The sequence below is a fragment of the Sphaerodactylus townsendi genome, linkage group LG05 (assembly GCF_021028975.2).
Source record: "Sphaerodactylus townsendi isolate TG3544 linkage group LG05, MPM_Stown_v2.3, whole genome shotgun sequence".
NCBI classification, from domain to species: Eukaryota; Metazoa; Chordata; class Lepidosauria; order Squamata; family Sphaerodactylidae; genus Sphaerodactylus; species Sphaerodactylus townsendi.
The window spans coordinates 93,228,880-93,249,995 of record NC_059429.1 but is presented as its reverse complement, the minus strand read 5'-3'; the positions used below and the strand labels follow the sequence as shown (position 1 = coordinate 93,249,995).

Here is a 21,116-nt window from a genome sequence, read left to right as displayed (position 1 = left end):
AATATTCTTTCTTGAGCTGCTTGCTACTTGACATTACCCAATCATGTTTCAGTTTCAAAGTTGAGTTCATATTTGTGCATTTCCAAGAACAATTGTGTTTCATAGAAAGTAGCCTCTGAAACGACTTTAAGATAAAATAGAGACCTCCTCATCAGATTGTAGAAAATTATTAATTTCCTTGGAAAGCAATGCCAATAGAAATATTTGTGCAAGCCAAGCCTACTGCACTAGCTAAATCTAGATCCTTATTTGGATAACTATGAGCTGCAGACCTTGTACTGTAAAATACGCGTTCAGAAGTGCTTATGTGAGTGTGTATCTCCACCTTGTGACCAAAAAATGAACTGCAATTTATGGCTGCATCATTTGTGTGCTTATCAAAGAACTTAATCTTGAGCAGGCCAGAAATGTGCATGCTAAATAGATTTCATGTTCTAGTAAAAACAATCAGGAGTCTTTGTGACATGTAAAAGACGAACACATTTTTATTTCAGTGTAATTTCATAGAATCTGATCCACTTATTCAGGTAGATTGGTTCATGTTTCAAGTAAAGTGGACTTTAGGCCATGAAAGCTGGTGCTGGAACTAAAATAAACAAGCAAACAGTTTGTCTTTTAGCTGCTATAAGACTTCTGTTCATTTTCACTGCTAAAAATGCAGCTACCATTCTGTATTTTTTCTTGTGTTGTTTTCATGGCTCCTTCTCTATAAAAAAAGGAGTAACTACAAGGAAATTAAAATGAGAAAGCCTAACCGAATACATCCAGTTAAGTAATATTAGGAGGTATGACTTGGGAAATGGCACCCTGTAAAAGTTTGATAGCTCTGCAAGTTTGTATTGATTTACCTGTATAGTCTGACTTCCTTTGATGACTGTCTTTGTGGATGATGGTTTGTCATATACAGCTGAACTCCTTTGACATCTTTTGAAGTTGTTCATTTTAATCACTCTGAAAGATTACTGCCAGATTGATCCAGATTTTATTTTGACTGTGTTTGTATCTAACAAGGTTAATATATCTACTCAATTCCTTTAGGCCTAAAGTAAGAGTTCCAGTAGGTTTCTCACAACACTGAATAGAATTCACTACAGGCTTTTATGGTGGAGTCATTTGCTCATCATATCACTTATTGGTCCAGGAAAGGTAAAAGAACAGATGAACACATCTTCCTTTCAAGTTGTACATAATGCAGGAAGGGAGAAGGGCTTGGCATTTGAGGGCCTGAAGACCCTTTTCTTTTTGGAGGGAAAGAAATGACGTGATTCAAGCTTGTGTGTGAGTTCACCAGACCATTCATTACTTGCTTTACATGCAGAAGAGGAGCACCTCCTCCAGTAAGCATGTGAACCAGACCTGGGTTCATTGTAACATTCTTGCTGTCAGTCTTTGTTGTTGCGATTGTCTCTGAGAGTTACTTGTTCTGACAGGCTTTTGTGGGGGTGGGTGGGGTGGGGTGGGAGGGAGAGAGAGAGAAATAGCCCACAACATCCCTTATAGTTAGGGTTGTCACCCTCCAGCAGGAGTCTGGAGATCTCCTGAAAGTACAACTGGTCTCCAGCTTATAGAGATCAGTTCTCCTGGAGAAAATGGCTGGCTTTGAAGGATGCACTCTATGTCATAACATCCCCACTGAGCTTACTTCGCTCTTTAAATCCTGCCCTCCTGGGACTCAAATCTCCAGGAGTTTCCCACCCAGAGATGGCAACCCTACATAGTGTTTCCCTTGCAAATATGATGCAGGGGTGGAGATACTATCGAAAATGAAATGTTGATTCAAGAACCAGAACAGGAAACCGCTATCCTACACAGAAAAAGCAGACTGTGTAAACTGCAATCGATCAAGGGATTGTGCTTGGAGGATGTGCATCTTTCAACTTAGTGACAGCCTTACAAATGTCCCACCCCTTTAAGAATCAAATCTGGAAATACTAGGTTTTGTTTTTTTAAAAGCATCATCAGGAAAGATTAAAATTTTCTCCCTCATTTTTTGCCTACCAGTATATTGTTTCTTGTCTCCAAGTTTTTTTAAAAAAAAATAATGCACAGTCCATATTCAGTACACTAGAGCATTTCTAAGAAAGATTTAGTGGTAATTGCTAACTTGAATGAGAGTCAACAATTAGATTCTGCAGCTCAAAAGCCAAATGTTGTTTTATGCCATATTATCAGCAGTAGCACTTCCAAGGTTCTGGTGGTGTTTCTACAGTTCACCTCTTCTCTGTTAAGGTTATCTGGAGTTGAGTTCAGTTCCGAGGAATACCTGGGATACCACTATTCCAAGGAAAATACTGTTGTTATGACAAGTAACAGCATAAGACTGACAGAGCCCATATTTCCTTGTGAGATGATACAACTACCATAACTGGTAAAGTTCTTTGCCTTCCAGCTGCAGTATTATTGTACTGTGCATCTTGATCTCCAAGAGATGTCAACTCACTATTTCTGAGAATAAATCAACAGATGTTTCCTGCTCTACAGTTCCAGCTGGCTGCTTGCTGTTTTTTTCCCTCTTATGTTGCGAATTCTCCTCTCTCGCCAATTTTGTTATGGATGGGAAGAGAATGGGAAGAACAGTACAGATTGGAGCTATAGTCACTTCCAAGGTACTTGAAAGCTTTTTCTGTGCAAAGGAATTCCCCAACTGATAATCTCGTACTGTAAATCCCTATACCATGGTGTTTGGAATGAGATTTTGCTGCATAATAAATGTCAGAAGTCACAATGATGAAAAGGGGTGGTGAAAGGAAGTGATCTGAACTGTTGTGCTTGCAATTAAGTAATGAAACAGCCCATTTGAAAACAGCTATTTAATGAAAACTGATTGTTTCTAATAGGGACTTTACAATCCGTGAGGCTGGAAATCCATTCCTTCAGTGGTAGCAAAAATCTAATATTGAATGAAATGAGCTACGCTATTTTGCCCTTAATGGTAGGCTGAAGCTCCATATGTCAAAGCAGGTCTCTTCTAGCTAAAGATCTGAATGTTTAGGTATTTTTGTGTGTTTTGATTTTTGGCCTGTAGGGGACGCATTTTTAAGCTAGCAGCACTAAACTTGCAGAGTACCTTCAGGAGACTCTCTTGATGATGCCATTCAAGTTTGCTGAAGTTTGGTTCAGGGGGTCAAATTTTATGGGCCCCCCAAAGCGGGTCCCACCATTTCCCATTGTTTCCAATGGGAGCTAATAGGAGATGGGGGCTACCCTTTGAGAATCCATAAAATTGCATCCCCTAAACCAAACTTCACCAAACCTCGATGGTCTCATCAAGAGTGTCTCCTGAAGGTACCCTGTAGGTTTGATGCGACTAGCTTAAAAATGCATCCCTGAAAGGCACTCCAAGAAATTTCCCCAGATTCTATCTTTGAACTGATTTGGCTCCTCTGCATCCAATGGGACATTTCTGGGTATGTGTAATCAAGGTGCACAATTTTCAAGGTAGAGGTACCAAATTTTCAGGATGGCTTCAGGAGACACTCCTGGCAAGTGCACTCAAGTTTGGTAAACTTTGTTTCAGGAGGTTCAATTTCATGGACCCCCAGAAAGGTAGGACCCCCATCTACCACCACCCCCTGAAGCAAAGGTCACCAAACTTGGGTGCTCTTGCCAGGAGGGTCTCCTGAAGACACCCCAAAAATTTGGTGCCTCTACTTTGAAAAATGCACTCCCTACAGACACCCCCAGAAATTCCCCATTGACTACAATGGAGTCAAGTCAGATCAAAGAATCTGCCAGGCTCTTCAGCAGCTATCTATAGACTTGCATGGGTGGGAAAAAACAATTACTTTTTTCCCACCATAGACTTAAATAGGGCTCGCTGTTATGCCCAGCTGGCTCTGTGCTGGAGATTTTATTGGGGGCTCTGGTGGGGGTTTGGCTCTGGATAGGGGCACCAAATTTCCTGCAGGGCTGCGGGTGAGTCTCCCCAAAAGAACCAGCCAACTTTGCTGAAGTTTGGATGGTTGGGAGCTCGTTCTGTGGGCACCAGGTTCTCCATAGCATTTGCCCCTCCCAATCAAACTTCACTGAAATTGGCTGGTTCCTTTCAGAAGACTCACCAGCAGCCCTGAGGGAACTTTGGTGCCCCTGCACTAAGCAAGACACAGAGCCCCCCCCCCCCATTAAAATCTGTTCCACAGAATCAGCTGGGCATAACAGTGAGCATCACTCCATACCACACCTCCCACTTTTTCAAATGGAGGGGGGGGGGAGCAAATATCATTTTTCCCTTTAGGAAAACAGCAGAGGCACACTCTCCCTTCCCTAATGCCTTCCACACACAACAACAACATGTCCACCTCTTAAAACAAAGCCACTCTACAACAAAATCTAATGAACATGACAGAACTAGATACACCACTGCAACATTTAACAACTCAGACACTGTCCAGCGGCTCAGCCATAGCAGATCAAGCCAGGGAGCACGTTTGCCAGCCAAACTCAACAGCTCTATTTAACTATTTTCAAACCCAGAACCTTCACTCTTATTTTAACCTGATGATATCTTGTTAAGCAGGATACTGAAACCCTGGAGCACTGATTTAAATGAACAACTCCAATTAACCCTTTCAAGTCACAGTTCTCTCAGAACTCTTTCAGCCCCACCTACCTCACAAGGTTTCTGTTGTGGGGAGAGGAAGGGAAGGAGTTTGTAAACAGCTTTGAGACTCCTTTCAGGAAAGAAAGACGGGGTATAAATCCAAACTCTTCTTTGTTTCTCTTGTTCTTTGAGGGTTAATTTTGTTGTTTTTGTCAGAAATGTATCCTCGCTTAAAGCTGTTGCCTGTTAACAAGTGTTTCTTTTTACATCTGTTTTGTTATTCCCTTTGTTGCTTAATAAGCAGTTTATTTTGCCCAAGTCCTCACATTTCAAACTGGATTTTTTTCACCTGGCAGCATTAAGGAGTGCTGTTTGAAAGTGGAGGGGGAGTACTCTGGAACCACTTAATTGGAATTCTCTGTCCAGAATGGGGGCAACCAGTCAAGGCCCTCACCTGCTCCAGGGCTGAAAGGGGATGGGGAGATGTGTGAGGCTAGTGGGCTTTTATGAGGGGACAGTGATCACTTTATTTAAATAAAATTCAGTGTCATCCGAAAGAAACAATGAACATAATAAAAGGAAACACTTCTTCACGCAATGTATGATTGGTGTTTGGAATATGCTGCCAAAGGAGGTGGCGATGGATAGCTTTAAAAAGGGCTTGGACAGATTTGTGAGGGAGAAGTCGATCTATGGCTACCAATCTTGATCCTCCTTGATCTGAGATTGCAAATGTCTTAGCAGACCAGGTGCTTGGGAGCAGCAGCAGCAGAAGGCCATTGCTTTCACATTGTGCATGTGAGCTCCCAAAGACATCTGGTGGACCACTGCAGGTAGCAGAGTGCTGGACTAGATTGACTCTGGTCTGATCCAGCAGGCTCATTCTTATGTTCTAATGTTCTTATGTACTAACATTAAAAAAACAGACAAATATATATCTGGGTGTCAAAGGTATATATACAAAACTGACTGTATTTGAAAGGAAAAAAAGAATCACCAGCATTTGTATCAAAAGAAAAAAAAACTGGAACAATAGTCAGGTCACATGTCAGTTTCAGTTGGAAAGTTTCAGGATTCAAGTGACTCCAGGCAAAATGCCAAGCAGAAATTTGGCATCTTGGAAAACTTAAAACCGCCCCTCTTGGAACAAAGTAACCCACAGCTTGTGCTCGGTCCCATTTTCTCCAATGGGATTTGCAGTTGATTCTCAGAGAACAGTTTAGCCTTCCTACCAGATACAGTAATAATAATCTCTGTGAGATCAGAAAAATAAAGTGACAGTTCTCTTCACAGCATCTTCTTTGCTTGGCCTAGGAGCAGTCTTGGGAAGTTTTGCTCCAGCTTCATTGGCCAGATTAAGCCTTTTCCCTTCTCCTGTGTCCTGCCCCTCAAGGTGCAAAACTCTGCAAAAAGCTAGCTGGGCTGGCTGAGTCACTGGCTGGCTGAGTCATCCAGATTTCCAATTTGTTGCCCTGGAAACAAATTAACAAAACAACAGAGTTCCAGGGGAGGAGAGAGATTCAGCCACAGCTAGCTCAAGCACCATTGCTGCTGGGCTTCAGGCTGCCCTCCCCCCAGATCCCACCAGAGAGCCTCCAACACACATAGCAATGGTAAGTAAGGTAGAGGGGGATTCTCAGGATGGGGGGAAGGTTCTCTAGTTTTAACTATACATGACCTTATAGTTAACTTCAGTGGGGGAGATTCTCTATTTTAACTTTACATGAGCTTAGTTAACTTCAATGGGGAGATTCAATTCAATTTATTACAGTCAAAGACCAGCAAATTACAGTCAGGGACCAACAAATTCTATACACATTCTCTCAACCTTGTAATTCCCAGCGTAATTGTAATATATTATATATATTAAAATCAACACTGAGGCCTAATTTGTTTCACTTATCCAATACATAACTTAGCGTTAAAATAAATCCAATCTATAACTTAGCATTAAAATGAGTCATTCAAGTTAAAATTATTCATATCTGCGTGGGCTTGCCTACTTATTGGCTTTTGGCCCATCTGCACTCCCATTTGTTCAATCCTAGATTAAAATAATAATAATAATATTGATAATAATTGTGAAATGGGGAGATTCTCTAGTTTTAACTATACACGAGCTTAGGTAACTTAAATGGGAGGATTCTCTAATTTTGAGTATATGTGACCAAAAGTTAGTTGACTTTAAAGGGAGTCCAAGATGACTAGCCACTATTGAAGGTTCCCTTTAAAGTTTAAATCCCCTGAATAATGAATGCCAAATATTTATTCAGCATTCACCATTCTAAGATATTCGGACCAGCTTTTATTGGCCCTGCTTGTATTCGGGGCCAGAAAAAGACGAATAGCACTGAAATTTGGCTTTTTTGTGATTCGGATATACTGAATTGCTTAGGCCTATTTACAGTATCACAAACAAGGAAGTAGTATTGTCCATATGAACAAATATAAAGTATAACACCAGGTGGCACAATTACCATCTACCTGCCCCTTCCTTTACTGGGGATAGAAAAGTTAATGCCAGAGAGGCTAAATGAAAAGAACAAACCCAGTGATAATTGTATCACTTTGGGATGCCTGGGTGATGCATTGAACATTATTTTATTTCACTCTTTGTTACACTAAGACTGCCATTCTGTGCACGGGAACATGAGAGTAAGATGAAGAATATCGCATCAAGTCACAACTGACTCATGGTGATCACATCCATGGGAGGTTCCGTGGTTTGCCATTGCCTTCCTCATAGCAGCCCTTGTCTTCCTTGGTGGTCTCCCATTCAAGTACTGGCTGTGGCCAATCCTGCTTCATTCCTAATCTCTGATTAACCCTGGCCAAGATGAGCTAGTTGGACTGGAAGAAATCACAACTAAAATCCTTTAAAAATATATTTACATCCAAGTAAAATGTGCATTGGGTTGTACATTCATTGTTGTGCTAGGCATCTCATGCATGATGTAGCCCCACCATGACTAGTCACAATAGCAAGGAAGTATCTCGCTGTGTGAATGGGGCAGCACAATTGCAGGTTTGAATATATGCTGACAGTAAATTAACCAGCCTTGCAGTCACTGGGACAAACCTAGGGCAGTCAACATTTAGCATGTGTCAGGAAGTCCTCCATTTGAACATGGAACATCAGGGAGCTAGTTGAGACTTGGGTGAGTTCATGCCTCAAACATTCTCCCAGCTCTTGAAAAAAGGATCCCAACCTTGTGTGTGTGACATTCAGGTAATAAGAGGTCTCTGAACTGGTCAGGATAGATGGAGCACAAGGAATGTGACCTTTTCTCCTTCTCTGAGAGAATCTGAACTGATCTTCACTCAAAACAGTACTTCCAGAAGTACCCCTGGGCTTTTAATAGAGAGGAGAAGATGGAGCTTGAAAGGAAGAATTACAAGGCAAAATAAGATGTATCAGTATACGTGCTGCACAGTGGAAACATTATTCTAATCTAATTTTAGAGTGGAATCTGAACACTGAAGAGTTGTCAGAGAGAACTGATGCCTGAATTGCTGTCATTTGTTTTAGAAATGCCATTACACTTAAATTTCAAGGCAAATCCTCACATTGTCAGAGAATATTTGACATTATCAGAAGATATTTATATCACCGAATTACCAAACAACCATTCCCTCTCTCTAAAGAAGTGGAGTTATCTGTCTGTGAGGAGGAGGGGTCAAGCTAACTTTACTCTGCCTCTGACTCCCATCATGCTGTGTGAAGCAGTAGTAGGAAAAAATGGGGGAGGACATTGGCACAATAATGTGACATGATTCTGGCTGACTGGACAGAAATGATTTCATGGCAACAGTGATGCTCTAGGAATTTCCTGAATTTCTATGATATTTACCATAGAGATTGGAGGAATCCTGGAGTATCATTGACACCATGACGTCATCCACCTGCTCAAACAGAAATTTGTGATGTGGTCTCTCCCTAGACTCTGCTCCAAATTGCTGTTGCATTCCAGAAGTCCAGACTCTGAAAGAAAATTCATAACTGTTGCAACATTCAAAATTCTTCTCTGGAAGTTTAGCGGAATCTGGATTCAAATACCATTTTTCTGAAATGTTTCTGGAGCATAGCAAAAAAAAAAGAAACTGGTAGAGCTGTTATATCTCTCATGTAATCTAGTTGAAGAGCTTTGCAAGCTAAAACAGAATTAAATAGGAAAGATGTATGTTCTACACAATTAAAGACATGAAAACAGAAGTCTCCAGCTTTTGAAATCAATGTTCACAGACAATTTTAAAAGGACTTAAAAAAATTAAAAACCAAAAATGGTGTGTTCAGCTATCCTAGTATCCAAGAGAGCTTCTTTTTATGCTAATTAAAGTGCTTCCATTTGAATTACTAGACAAATTGATTTTGATTTTCTGAAAAGAGCGCCTTTTAATTTGACGCAACAGGTTTTATTGCAGCTTAAAACTGAGCCTCCCCTCTCCAGGGGCACATTGCAATTGAAAATGAGTGAGCATAAATAGTTCGAAAGAATCCATGAGCATTTAGATTCATTATTGCTTCAGCAGAAAGTGAAGGGTTCATTTATAAAGAACCAATTCAGAACAGACTGTGAGAATGTGAGGTGGAGAATGTACAATTACAAGCATGTTGATTAGAATTGCTATTGAATGTCACTGACAACTGAATTTTTGAGATGGATTTGGATATTCTTGTTTGATAACCAGTGAAGGGAAAATATGAGGAAGAAAAGGTTCTTTCATGGTAGGGCCTCATTTAGCTAGTGTTTACTGTTTTCATTATATAAGATACATCACAACTTGTAATCCAAAGCAATGTTAGTTAGTTACAAGGGCATGGTGGCAGAAATGCATCCTTTATTGTCAGTGAATCTTAGGCACACTGCAGGGACACCCTACGATGCAGTAGACCCTTATCTGTACCCGAGATGGTAGCTGGAGGGAGAGCTGGTGTGGGATAGTGGTTAAGAATGTTGGACTAGTATCTGGAAGACAAAGGTTTGAATCCCCTACTCATGCCATGAAAGCTTGCTTGATATCTTGGGTCACTCGATAATCTTGGGTCGCTCGATAATTTGGGTCACTCACACTCTTTCAGCCTAACCTAATCTGAAGAAGTGGATTTGATTCCCTGCCTGTCCACATGAAGTCTGCTGGGTGTCCTCAGTCACAGTTCTCTCAGAACTTTCTCAGCCCCACCTACCTCACAAGGTGCCTGTTGGGGTGAGGAGGGGGAAGGCAACTATAAGCCACTTTGAGACCTTTTTATGGTAGAGAAAAGCAGGGGTGAGGATAAAATGGAGGAGAGGAGAATGATGTAATCTGCTTTGGGTCCTATCAGGGATGAAGGTTAGGAATAAATGAATTAAATAATAATCTTTTCCAATTCAGTCTGAATGCCATCTCCTCAATATAGCTGATGCCCATACGTATACAATTCTTAATTTGGAAGCCTAATGCTGGTTTTAATACAAAATTTTATTGTTTGAGTTCAGAGAGGGGCTAGGATCACTTTCTGAAAAATAATACCTTCCCCCTGCCCCCAATGCAGAAGCTTGCTTTTTCTTTACTGATTGGCTTGGCTCCAGAGACAAGCTAAAGGAAGCATCCAGATATAAATAGCAATATAACAATCAAACATGCAATTCTTTGAGATGCAAAGTAACAGGTCATGCAAAACAAAGTCTGCTTATCTTAGGATTTGCTTCAGCAAAAACAGTGGCAGGAATAATAGCTTTTTCTGAGTTTTCAGCTATGCTGATACTGATAATCTCTGTGAGTCTGAGAGACACATCTGGCATTTCATGAACTTTATAGCTACTTTGTTACAACTGAGCAACAAATCTAGTCATTTTTAAAACACCTTGAGATAACCATGACCATTTAAAATAACTAATAATACCCCCACCCCCATTAACAATGGAACTGATTTAAGAATAATGTTATAGAAGTGGTTTTTTTTTTCAAATTTACCATGGGAACAATTTGAAATTTGACTTCAGATGTTTTCCATGGACTAAAACTCTGAAAAGGAAGTCAATAGACTTGGAAGATATATCACACCAGTTTAGGTTGCACAATTTGTGTGTTTGTCGTACAATCCAGGAAAATTTGGCTTATGCCTTTCCAAAAGTGTAGTTCTTAACACATGAAACCAGATGATTAATTACAATACATGAAGTTTACAGGCCCAGATGTTCCATCAACAAGCACAATATCAAGTTGTGTGAGTTGTTTATAGGAAACAGTTGCCACAATTGTGAACATTACTATGTGTGGATCAAAGACACTGTAATGATAAGCTGGTTCACATGTTCACTGTTAAGTCACTGAATAATGCTCTATAAGGAATGATGGATTAGCCTCAGTACGTGTCACGAGATAATGGTGTAGCATCTCATGTTGCTTTGTTCTTCATTAGCCTAACCTTACAGGCTACATTGATTAGGTAGTGTAAGGTAATATTCTTCAGTTGTGTCTAACTGGCATGGTAACAGAGCAACCTGAAACAGGTCTATTCAGAAGAAAGCTTGTTGTTTGATAAGCTCACTTTCAGAAAAATATTAGGATCTCAGCCTCACAGTGCAATTCTAAACAGAGGTTCATCTTTCTAAGTCCATTGAAATCAATATTATGTAACTGATTACTATTTTTGGGGTTTCAGCATTACAGTGCCACTCTAAGCAAAGTTATACACTTCTAAGCTCATTGACTTCAACTGACTTAGAGGCATGAAACTCTGGTTAGGATTTCACTGTGAGACTGCAGACCTCAGAATGTTTTTCTGGGAGTAAGCCCCATCAAATAATATAGGACTTTTATCTGAAGGAACTTGTGGCAGAATATATTTTCATCCTCCATTTTATCCTCACAACAACCTCCTATGGTAGTTAACATGAGAGAAGATAATTGGCATATGGTCACCTCGAGAGCGTGCGAGCGGCCCCCAAAGAGGCCGACGCAAGAGAGGCGGCTCCGCACGGAGCCGCCTCTTCCCCGTCCCTCTCCCACTCCTGTCCCGTCCCTCTCCCACTCACCTCATCGCCTCCGTCGCCCTGCTGGCCTCCGTAGACCCGCCCACGCTGCCCTCCGACCTCCAGGAGGGAGGTTTTTGGAGGCAGCCTGACGCCGCCCTGAGGGAGGGGGAGGGGAGCCAGGTCAGCGCTGCTGTGTTTTCGCAGTGCCGCCTGTGCGAACAGCTCCCTGGGGATGGCGTTTTTGCCATCCCCAGGGCGCCGTTTATGGCCTGTGCGGAAAGGGCCTGAGTCTCACTGAATCCAACAATAAACAGGAAGTCCTCAGTTAAAATCTGCTTCAGTCTTGACTTTCAATGTGCCTTAGCTCTCAGCTTCCATGCCCCCCCCCCCCAATGTATAACTTGAGGATAGCTATACTGCCCTACATTAAACAATTATGGTAAAGATGCAAAAAACGAATGTATTCAGTATGCTCAGCCAAGTGTTATTATTAAACATTATTATTAGCATTATTGCTCCAAAGGGAAATATGAAATGGTTAGATTTTTTCCCCACATGATATATTCGCCTGTTCCTAATATGCATTTTCCTATGAACGTTCAAACAACACCATACTTCTGAAATGATTCTAACCTGTTTTTGTAGCATGGCAGTTATGAGAAAATAACTACCTCTTTCAGTCCATGTTTGCTGATATCTGAAAAGTTATTCATTGCTTTAAGATTGCCCTAGATTTTTTTACGCAATGAAAGCAAATTGTAGGCTTTCTCTACATGTTATTACAGCTGAAACTCTGTGTGATTGCTGGAGAGAGAGAGAGAGTGCTCCTCTACATGAAAATATATCAAGTAGCCTGTTCAAAATGGGTTGGGGGACTGAAATGATTGGAATTCAAGTATGTGTTCGGTTTCTGCCAAAGAGAACAAATGATAGGGCTAGTAAGATGAGGTTGTCTCTTTAACACAGAGTGAAGAATCAAGGTCTTCTGGTCAAACCCCTAATCTCTAGATGTATAAGCAAGAATGGATGTGAGAGAAACAGAACTACAGCCTAATCTTCTTGGTACCAGAAAGGAGTTTAGGTAAAAGCAATAGTGTGAGGAAAATTTAGCTTTGTACACGAACAAGTCAAAGATAATTATATGAAGCAGTCAAAGTGCTATTTGTGTGTTGTGTTGTGATTTCCACTAGCAGTGTGAGATTTGTAGGCATTCAAGTATGTAAGTGTTCAGTTCAATATATACACCATATATATTGTCACATGTGTGGGTGTTCTCTCTTACACTCATGCATACAAACACAAAGCACAATTTTGATTTTTTTCACATTCCTGAATGGAACACACTTGATTTCTACAGTTCTTTTTGCTGTTTGCCTGAATTATTAAAACCCATGTCCCCTGCTCTGCTTACACAGTTGAACTTGCTGTCTCCTTATCTAAAATAGGGGATTTTTTATTAGCTCTAGAAATTACCTGGAGGGCAGGCACTGTATTTGAAGGTTATTCAAATCTGAATTTCATTATTTTGTCTAGTAACCTGGAAAAAATGCTTCTCTCTCTCTTTTATTTCTGTGTGTCATCGAATAGTGTTTACATAGCTGGCTACAGCCTCAGAATATTAATATTGGTTTCTTCAGCATAGCTGCTGTGGTTTCTTTCACTGATTCTGTGATGCTGCTAACACTTCTCAATTATAGCACGTAGCTTATTCAGAGGTGCTGCGGGAGATGCATGATCAGAATCCATTCTGTGTGCTCAGGTACATGCAAGTGCACACACTTTTAAGAAGTTTGAAATCAGTTTTGCTTTTAACCCTTTCACCGACATCATTTTCCTGATCTAAATCATGCCCATCCCAAAATTCAGTTGTTTAAAATATTTACACTGGCCTTTCTCTCAATGAATAGAAGTCAGAGTGGCTTACGTTATTAAAACCGGCTAAAATCTCATTGCACAAAACATACAATACAAATAAAAAGAGAGCAAACCATTTAATTCATCATAATGACTGATCTCCATTCACAAACCACCAAAACCTCACTGGGAAATATTCGAAAACTCTGCAAGGTTGGGACTTACTTCAGGCTCTCCAGAAGCTCATTCCATCAAACTAGATTGATAATAGAGAAAGCTCTAGAAGAAACAGTTCTTACTAACTAGAGTTCTTACTAACTAGATACTAGAAGGATCAATAATCCCTGGTTTGACTATTGGAACTACCTTGTCTGTTGCTGCTTGCATCATGGGAGAAAACATACAGCTGCCGTACATTCTTCCCCTTGGAACCAGAGGCGTATCTAGGGAAAATGGACCCTGGGGCAAAATCTGAGTTTTCTGCCCCAGGCAGAATAGCTTGTTACTAATCCATGTTAAGGAAGCTATTTCAGACTGGTGTATGCAGGTCCCCATCTGCACCCAACACTGCTGACCCACTAGCAAGCCTACTGCCAAGGTTGTGTTGTTTTCTAATCCCCAGGAGCATTGGATGTACCAAGGCTTGTCTTCTGCTTGGCATCAAATCCAAGAGGCAAGGTATCAACTAGCCAGGCATTAGGGGAGGGCAGGGCTCAGCCCCAGAACACCTGCAGTGGTCATAAAGTAGAGGGTACCTACAGGTGTACACAGAGTGCAGAGGGCTTCTCTTTGCCCAGCCTATTTACCCTCTGGGGCAAGGACTCTTCATTGCTTCTCCAAAACTGCTCTTGCCTCTCAAGGAGAGGACGGCACAAACTCCCTGTCAAAGAAGCAAGGTGCTTCCGACTCCTGAGGAGAGTGTGCACCCAGAGTGGGGCAGCACCCTGGGAGCTGTAGCTGCCATTAGTTTGTCTGGGCCATGGAGGCTGAGGCAGGCATGGCTGCAGAGGCCGCAGTGGGGAAAATTGCCGCCCACCCCACGGAGTTCTCACTCGGCATTGGAGTTTGCTCTGGGCTGGTTGTAGCAAGCTGGGCTCAGGTGACATGGCTACTCCGGATTCCCCTGGTGCAAAGAAAGAGTGGATTTGGTACGCACGTGGCAGGATCACTGTGTCAGCAAGTCTGTGCACAGGAGCACAGGCCAGGTGGGGCACAGGCCAAGCTAGTGGGGGGGGGGTAATTTTCCACCCCCCAAATGACCAAATGGCAGCTGCCTGGGGACATATGACCCCATATGTCCCTGTGGGTGGTATGCCCCTGCTTGGAACAAAGCAGCTTACTAAGGGGCATTTAGAGGGGGCAAATAGCAGAGGGTGAAAGGATGGCTTCTTCAACCTCCATAAGAAAACAACCACACATAAAAGATTCTGATCAGGCTTATTATGTCTAATATGACCTCAGCAATCATATTTCTTTATTCAGATACTTATAATCTGCTTTTCTCACAAATAGCGACCTGGGTGGTTTACAACATTTCACTTACCTCCTCTGTTTTACCTTGACAGCAGCCACCCTATGAAGTAGGATAGGACTGGCCCAAGGTCACCCATAAACTTTGACCCAAGTATGCAGGCTACCTAATCAAAGTGATTGAAATTTCCTTTGCAAAGGCAATTCCCAGTTGAAAAACCCAGTAAAAACCATGTGCCCATCTCCTAAGTACTAACAGCAGATCCATGTCAATATCCTCACTTACTCTAGGTACATTTCCTATTCATATTGAAGTGCTCCTAATGCTCTAAGTTGGTTAGAGTAGCCTGTCACAACCTAAATAATATATTTTCATCAATAGTCTCCCAGATTCAAAGGTGGACCAAACAGGGCACAACCCCAAATCACCACTGGGCATCTAGTTTCTGAAATTTTAGTCTGGTGCTAGCACATACTCCAGTGCTGCATCAAAATAGTCAACTCCCCCATTGACTTTCAGGTAAATTCAGAAGAATAAGAACATCAGAAATCCTCAATCTTTGTAGCTGATTCCCTTCCAGAACACTCTTCTGTCATCAAGAGCATGAAATCACTTGCACTTTCACCTTCAGTATTTTATTTTATTTTCTGTCCTGTTCTGCTTCTCTTCCCAAAATTAAGTAAGTATTCCTGCTCACCCATTTACCTTGTCTTATGCTCTCCTCCATTCCACATCCAGGACCGACTTGTTACACTATCTGCCAGCCCTTCTGTGTTGCATTCTGTTTAGTGATTCCTTTCATTTTGCCCCAAATTCAGTTCCTGTTTATCCTGCCACACATTTTGACCCCAGTTCAGGCAACTCTTCATCTATTTCCTTTCTGTGAGTTTGCTTACTCTGAACTGGCCAAGTGGGGAGGACATAATCTATATATATAAAAATCTAACAGTGTGTTTGTCCCTGATGGTCTCCCTCAGAAGCTGCTGGACGGATCGCCCCCAAATTTTCACAGGATGTCCCTCACTGTTGCTGGCAGGTACTCGAACCTTCAAACCGCCAAAAGTCCATACCTGAGCCTGGTAAAACGTCTTTTTCCTGGCGCACCAGACCATGAAGCTGCCTCTGTTTAACTGTCACCCTTAGAATGTTCGTTCAGCCTGTCTGTCTGTGGCCTGAGGGCTTAGAATGTTCGTGCAGATGGGCAGAGAGGGGCAGTGGAAACAGCAAATAGGTAATACTGTTAGGTAATACTAGTGGAAGTGAAACACATACACACTTTGCCATGTGAAACGTCAGGTGGGGTTCCCCCCCTCACACGCAGGTAACTTTCACTCTCTGTGCCTCACCCACTGCTACTACACCACACACATCCAGCTCATCCTCACACACCTCACTTACCCACTTCCTCACCCATTTTCGCCACAGCTGTCTTTTACTAAAAGCGAGTTGGAGTTTGCCTTTTTCTTCTAAGAAAATCCATGGGGTGGGGGCGAACCAACACTACCTGCTCCGCTTCTTTTGCACATGGCCCTTTACAAACCCAGGGAGCTGGCCTCGATCCGAGCGCCTTACCACCCTGTCCACCCTGATGAGAAGGACAATTGCCACAGCAACGCGTGGCTGGGCCTGCTAGTGAGGGATAAAGTGACTCAGCCACACATCAGATAAGGGCAAAAAGAAAAAAAGGATTTGGGGGTGGGATTTGGTTTGTCCTTTTGATTCTTTTTTATATTGTTTTCTCATTTTCTAATCTGTGTCTTGGTAGTTACTTGCTGGTAAAATTCTTGTTTTCCTTCCATTGCTAATTTATTGGAGATTTATTATGTCAAATTGATACTTTTATCTACAACAGACTAAAAGATTTTGCTGCTGAATGTGTTTTTGGGATGAATACATACTCTTGTATGACAGGCTTGGCACAGGGACTGATTTGGTTAAATTTCCCACCCTGCTGGAGGATCAGAAGTGGCTTTTAGAAGATGTTTGTGTTTACTGGGGCTATTACAACTCTTTGCTAAAGTGTATAGAATGTTGTTGTTGTTACTGCAAGTGTTAGGCATTTTAATTAAAACTTTCCAGCACAATCAACCTTTCCTCTCTCCCTTTCCTGATCTCCATTTTTATTGGATTGATTTTTGAAAAGGCTGTATTTGACAATTGGATACTGTGATTACTGATTTATTTCTTCAATCCTTTTCAGTAAGCAACAGAAAATTTTCTCTGCAGAGCAAAAGATTAGCCAAAAAGGAATTAATCAACATGCATTTATTTTTATATTGATTTAAATGTGTAATTCACCCCATCTAGAAAGCGATAGGCTGAGTTTAATTTAAAAACTGGTACACACCAATTTAAAAACTGGTACACACATATATAGTAAGCAACAGAAAATTAGTTTTTAAAAAATGTCGAAAACTAAAAAGATTGGTTATCTAACTTTCCATGTTAACTCTATTCTGTATACCTGCTCATTCTTATGTGATAAGGCTACTTATGTAAGTATATTCCTTTATGTGCTTTTTGCTACCACAGTTGAAATCCCCAAGTGTGCCACCCTGGATGGTATATTGGGAAGCATCAGATCAACGTGGTAAATTATCTTGTGTGCTCGATCTATCAATGGCTAAACTACCAGTCCATTCCTTGTACCTGCTTATTTCTCCAGTACAGGTAATGTTCCATCAATGCAAAAAGCTCTTCTAATGGCGGAAGAGGATTTTTTATCAGCAGAGAGTGTGCTTTTTTGTATTGAGGAAATATTAATATCATCAGGATGCTGGTACGGGCTTTTGATCCCTCAGGAAAAATGATCAAAAGGCAAGAGTCTTTCTGATACTTTTTCCTGTTGTCAGATTGCAACTAGTTATGAAAGAAGTGATAGAACAGGGAGCAGTCTGGGGAGTAACTGATGCTTTCTCCCTTCAACTGGCAGAGCCTTAGAAGTAGCAAAAGACCTGTAGGGGATGCCAAAGAAGAATTGGGAGCATACTACCAGAGTTGGCTCATCAATTAGTTATTGCTTATGGCCCAGGGTGGGAGTGTGTGTGGGCCCAAAGAGACACAGGCAGGTTGTGACCAGGGCTGGATCAGGACAGCAAGTAGTAGCCCTGAGTGGTATCGCTAGGCCCAGTGCTGCCACCCAAGTGGACCTCATGATCAGAGCTGACACAGGAGACCAGGGTGTGCTTGCCCCACCTGCTTTTCTCTGCCCCTTTCCTGGCCTTCCCAACAGAAAGCAGTAGAAAGGAAGGAGGAGTCTGTGGATGCCAGTTCATTGCCTGGCCAGCTCCTTTCTACTTGGGTCACAGTGGGGGATTGGTGTCTGGTGCACAGTGGCTGTATGTGTGCCTAGGTAGAAGTATAGGGTGGCTGGATTTATTTGTTTATTTGACTTTCATCCCACCCTTTTCCAACAAAGGCTGAGGTCAGAATGGCTAATGATGTTCTATATAATTGATAAAACAAAAGCATACAAAGCAATGTAAAATAAAAAACCTGAAATTAGCAATATATCTAAAGTACTTAAAAGATGGTGTCCTCAATTATCCCTCACTAAAAGTTAAACAAGCAGCATCAGCAGTCCTTTACAGTAACATGACAGGCACAGCACAGAACCAAACAGCAGGGGATCATAAATCTTGGGAAGGTCCAGCTAAGAGCCCAACTGATGTACAACTGATTGCAGAGAGGGGCAAAGCAATGGGCCATCTAGGATATCAAAAACCCTTCAGCAAGCCCTGGATCACACTACAACTGACAGTAGATGAGGGAAGAATAGAATAAAAACTCTTGCAACAAAGACTGGAGCAAAAACATATCAAACGAGTTACTGTATTAGAAATATCTATGTTAAAAATAACCATGAGATAATCTCACTGTGTAAAATTATGTTTTTGTTTTAGATCTCAAAAACCTGTGCAAATAAAAAAGCCTTGCAATAAATCATGAAGATTCTTGGACTCCGTGGAAGCTACCTTTTGTCAAGAGACTGAAAATGGATTCAGATACATGGAGATGCAGAGGAAACAGAAGAACAATAGCAGCAGTTTGGTTAACTGTCCCCCAATCATTTGGATATCAAAACCAGAGGTGCTCAGTACTGGAAAGCAGGGATAGGCTCAGAACTGTTTCTTGTACTAGACATGCCCCAGGTTAAGAGCCATCCCTTCAGCTGACTGAGCCTTTGACTACACTGTGCCTTTTAATGCCTACTCATGGACATTTTCTGGAAAATGTGAAATTTGACATTTGAATATTCTATTTTAAAGTATGTTCATTCTATCAAAAGAGGTCATTTTCTTAATTTCTTTTTTTAAAAAAATTGTCCGCAGTATTTCCTTTGGCATCTCACTAGGAAACAACCAAATAGAATCAATCTATGACCATATTCAAGGTTAATATTTATAGAAAACCTTTTATTTAGTGGTCTGGAACAAATGAATATTTGACCCATCCTAATCTGGTTAGGATTTCAGGGAGATGAGAGTCCACCCGACTGGAACATTGGGTTGTTGAGCTTTGAAACTCATTAATCATATTGTCAGTATTATGTGGTGCAAAGAAGTTCTTATAATGAATTCTGGGATAATGGATGCCATGAATTATTTGCAGTGTACTTTGCTTTAAAACTTAGTTTCAAAGGGTAGTTGTGCTGGTCTGCAATAAAAGAGCAAGGTTCGTGTACAGTAGCACCTTTGAGGCCTGCAAGATTTTTGGGGTATAAACGTTTGAGAGTCAAAGCTGCCTTTGTCAGATGCTTTAAAACTTTTAATTTGTTTGGTGTAAAGGTAACAACAGTGCCGTTAAAGAAATGATAACAGATCGAAAGTAGTAAAAACTTCTATTTTGCAACACATCTAGGATTTATGGGTTGTCATATTAAAAAGTATTTTCTAAAATTCAAATAGATGTCTAGGTTGAGTAAATAACTCTGACATTTCTGCCTTGGGAGCTAGTGGCAAGTTTTGAAACCCATATTTTCTCTGGCTACACTGTGGGAACTTCCTAATGCTTGTAACATTCTGGCCCTTTCTGCTGATGACAGGAGAAGTTATAAAATGCCCAGGGAAGTTCCCATTTAAGTCTAACATTGTAGTATTCCTACATCACATCGCCTTGCTCTTGAAGAAAGAATGAAGACTGGTATTTATGTTCATGTAACACAACTTAGATTCTTGAAGATATGCTAGATGTTTGTGCTGGGAGTTATAGATGACCAATTAAATTCTACTGAGAAAAGGACAAGGGAAAATCAGATGGCACTCATTTATTCACTCAGTTACAGCATACACTTTAGCCAATGTAGGTCAAAGTACCGGGTTTAGACTGAAGTTCCCAAACACAAATAACACCACAAAAGTATAATTAATAAGGTTATCCCTTTCTGAATATTGGGAAGATGCCAGGATGACTTTGATATGTTAAAATAAGAAAATGGGATTTTTATAGTCAGCTTTACATGTGTGTTGCCAGGATGTTTTGACTTATGGGAACCCTTTGAAATAATGACCTTTTAAACATCCTATCATTAACAGCCTTGCTCAGTTCTTGCAAACTGAAGGCTGTGGCCTCCTTTATTGAGTCAGTTCACCTCATGTTGGGTCTTCCTCTTTTTCCTCTTTTTCCTAGCCTATTATTCAGAGAGAATTTTAGAAAGAGTTTTAGCCCTGAATGACAAGAGTTGCCATTTGTTGGTCATCTTCAGAATTTCCAAAGTATTCTAGGTGGTATTTTAGATAAAATCTGGAAGTCTGTTCTGTGCCAGAGATGAAAACAAAATTGTGTTGGTTGACTGGACTTCTGATATCTTTGTATAATTTCCATTTCCAAGCCTCCAAGGTTGGCAGACTGAAGAAGTATGGTTTGGTGTTACATCAGTTTGCATTTTCTTTGGATTTTTAAGCCACTTGTTACCTTGAACTACCATATATACTCGCATATAAGTCTAATTTTTCAGCACATTTTTTGTGCTGAAAAAGCCCCCCTCAATTTATATGTGAGGTGTATTTTAAAAAATATTGTAGGGTTTTTACTTTGTCGGCCACCAGGGGGCGCAGTTTTTAGGCTAGCTGCACCAAAATTTCAGGGTATCGTCAGGTGACACTCCTGATGATACCAGCAGGTTTGGTAAAGTTTGCCTCAGGGGGTCCAAAGTTATGGACCCCCAAAGGGGGTGCCCCCATCCCCCATTGTTTCCAATGGGAGCTAATAGTAGATGAGGCTACATTTTAAGGGTCCATAACTTTGTACCTCTTGAACCAAACTGCACTAAACTTGGGTAGTATCATCAGGA

General features: G+C 41.1%; 1 long non-coding RNA gene across 1 annotated transcript in view; it reads left to right on the top strand.

The window, feature by feature from the left end:
- LOC125432811 overlaps nucleotides 1-20,813 on the top strand; it is a 34,267-nt gene extending 13,454 nt beyond the window's left edge. Inside the window, exon 3 of the long non-coding RNA XR_007244549.1 lies at nucleotides 18,727-20,813. This is a non-coding gene — a long non-coding RNA (uncharacterized LOC125432811). The remainder of the gene's footprint in view (nucleotides 1-18,726) is intronic.
- Nucleotides 20,814-21,116: the final 303 nt, after the last annotated feature.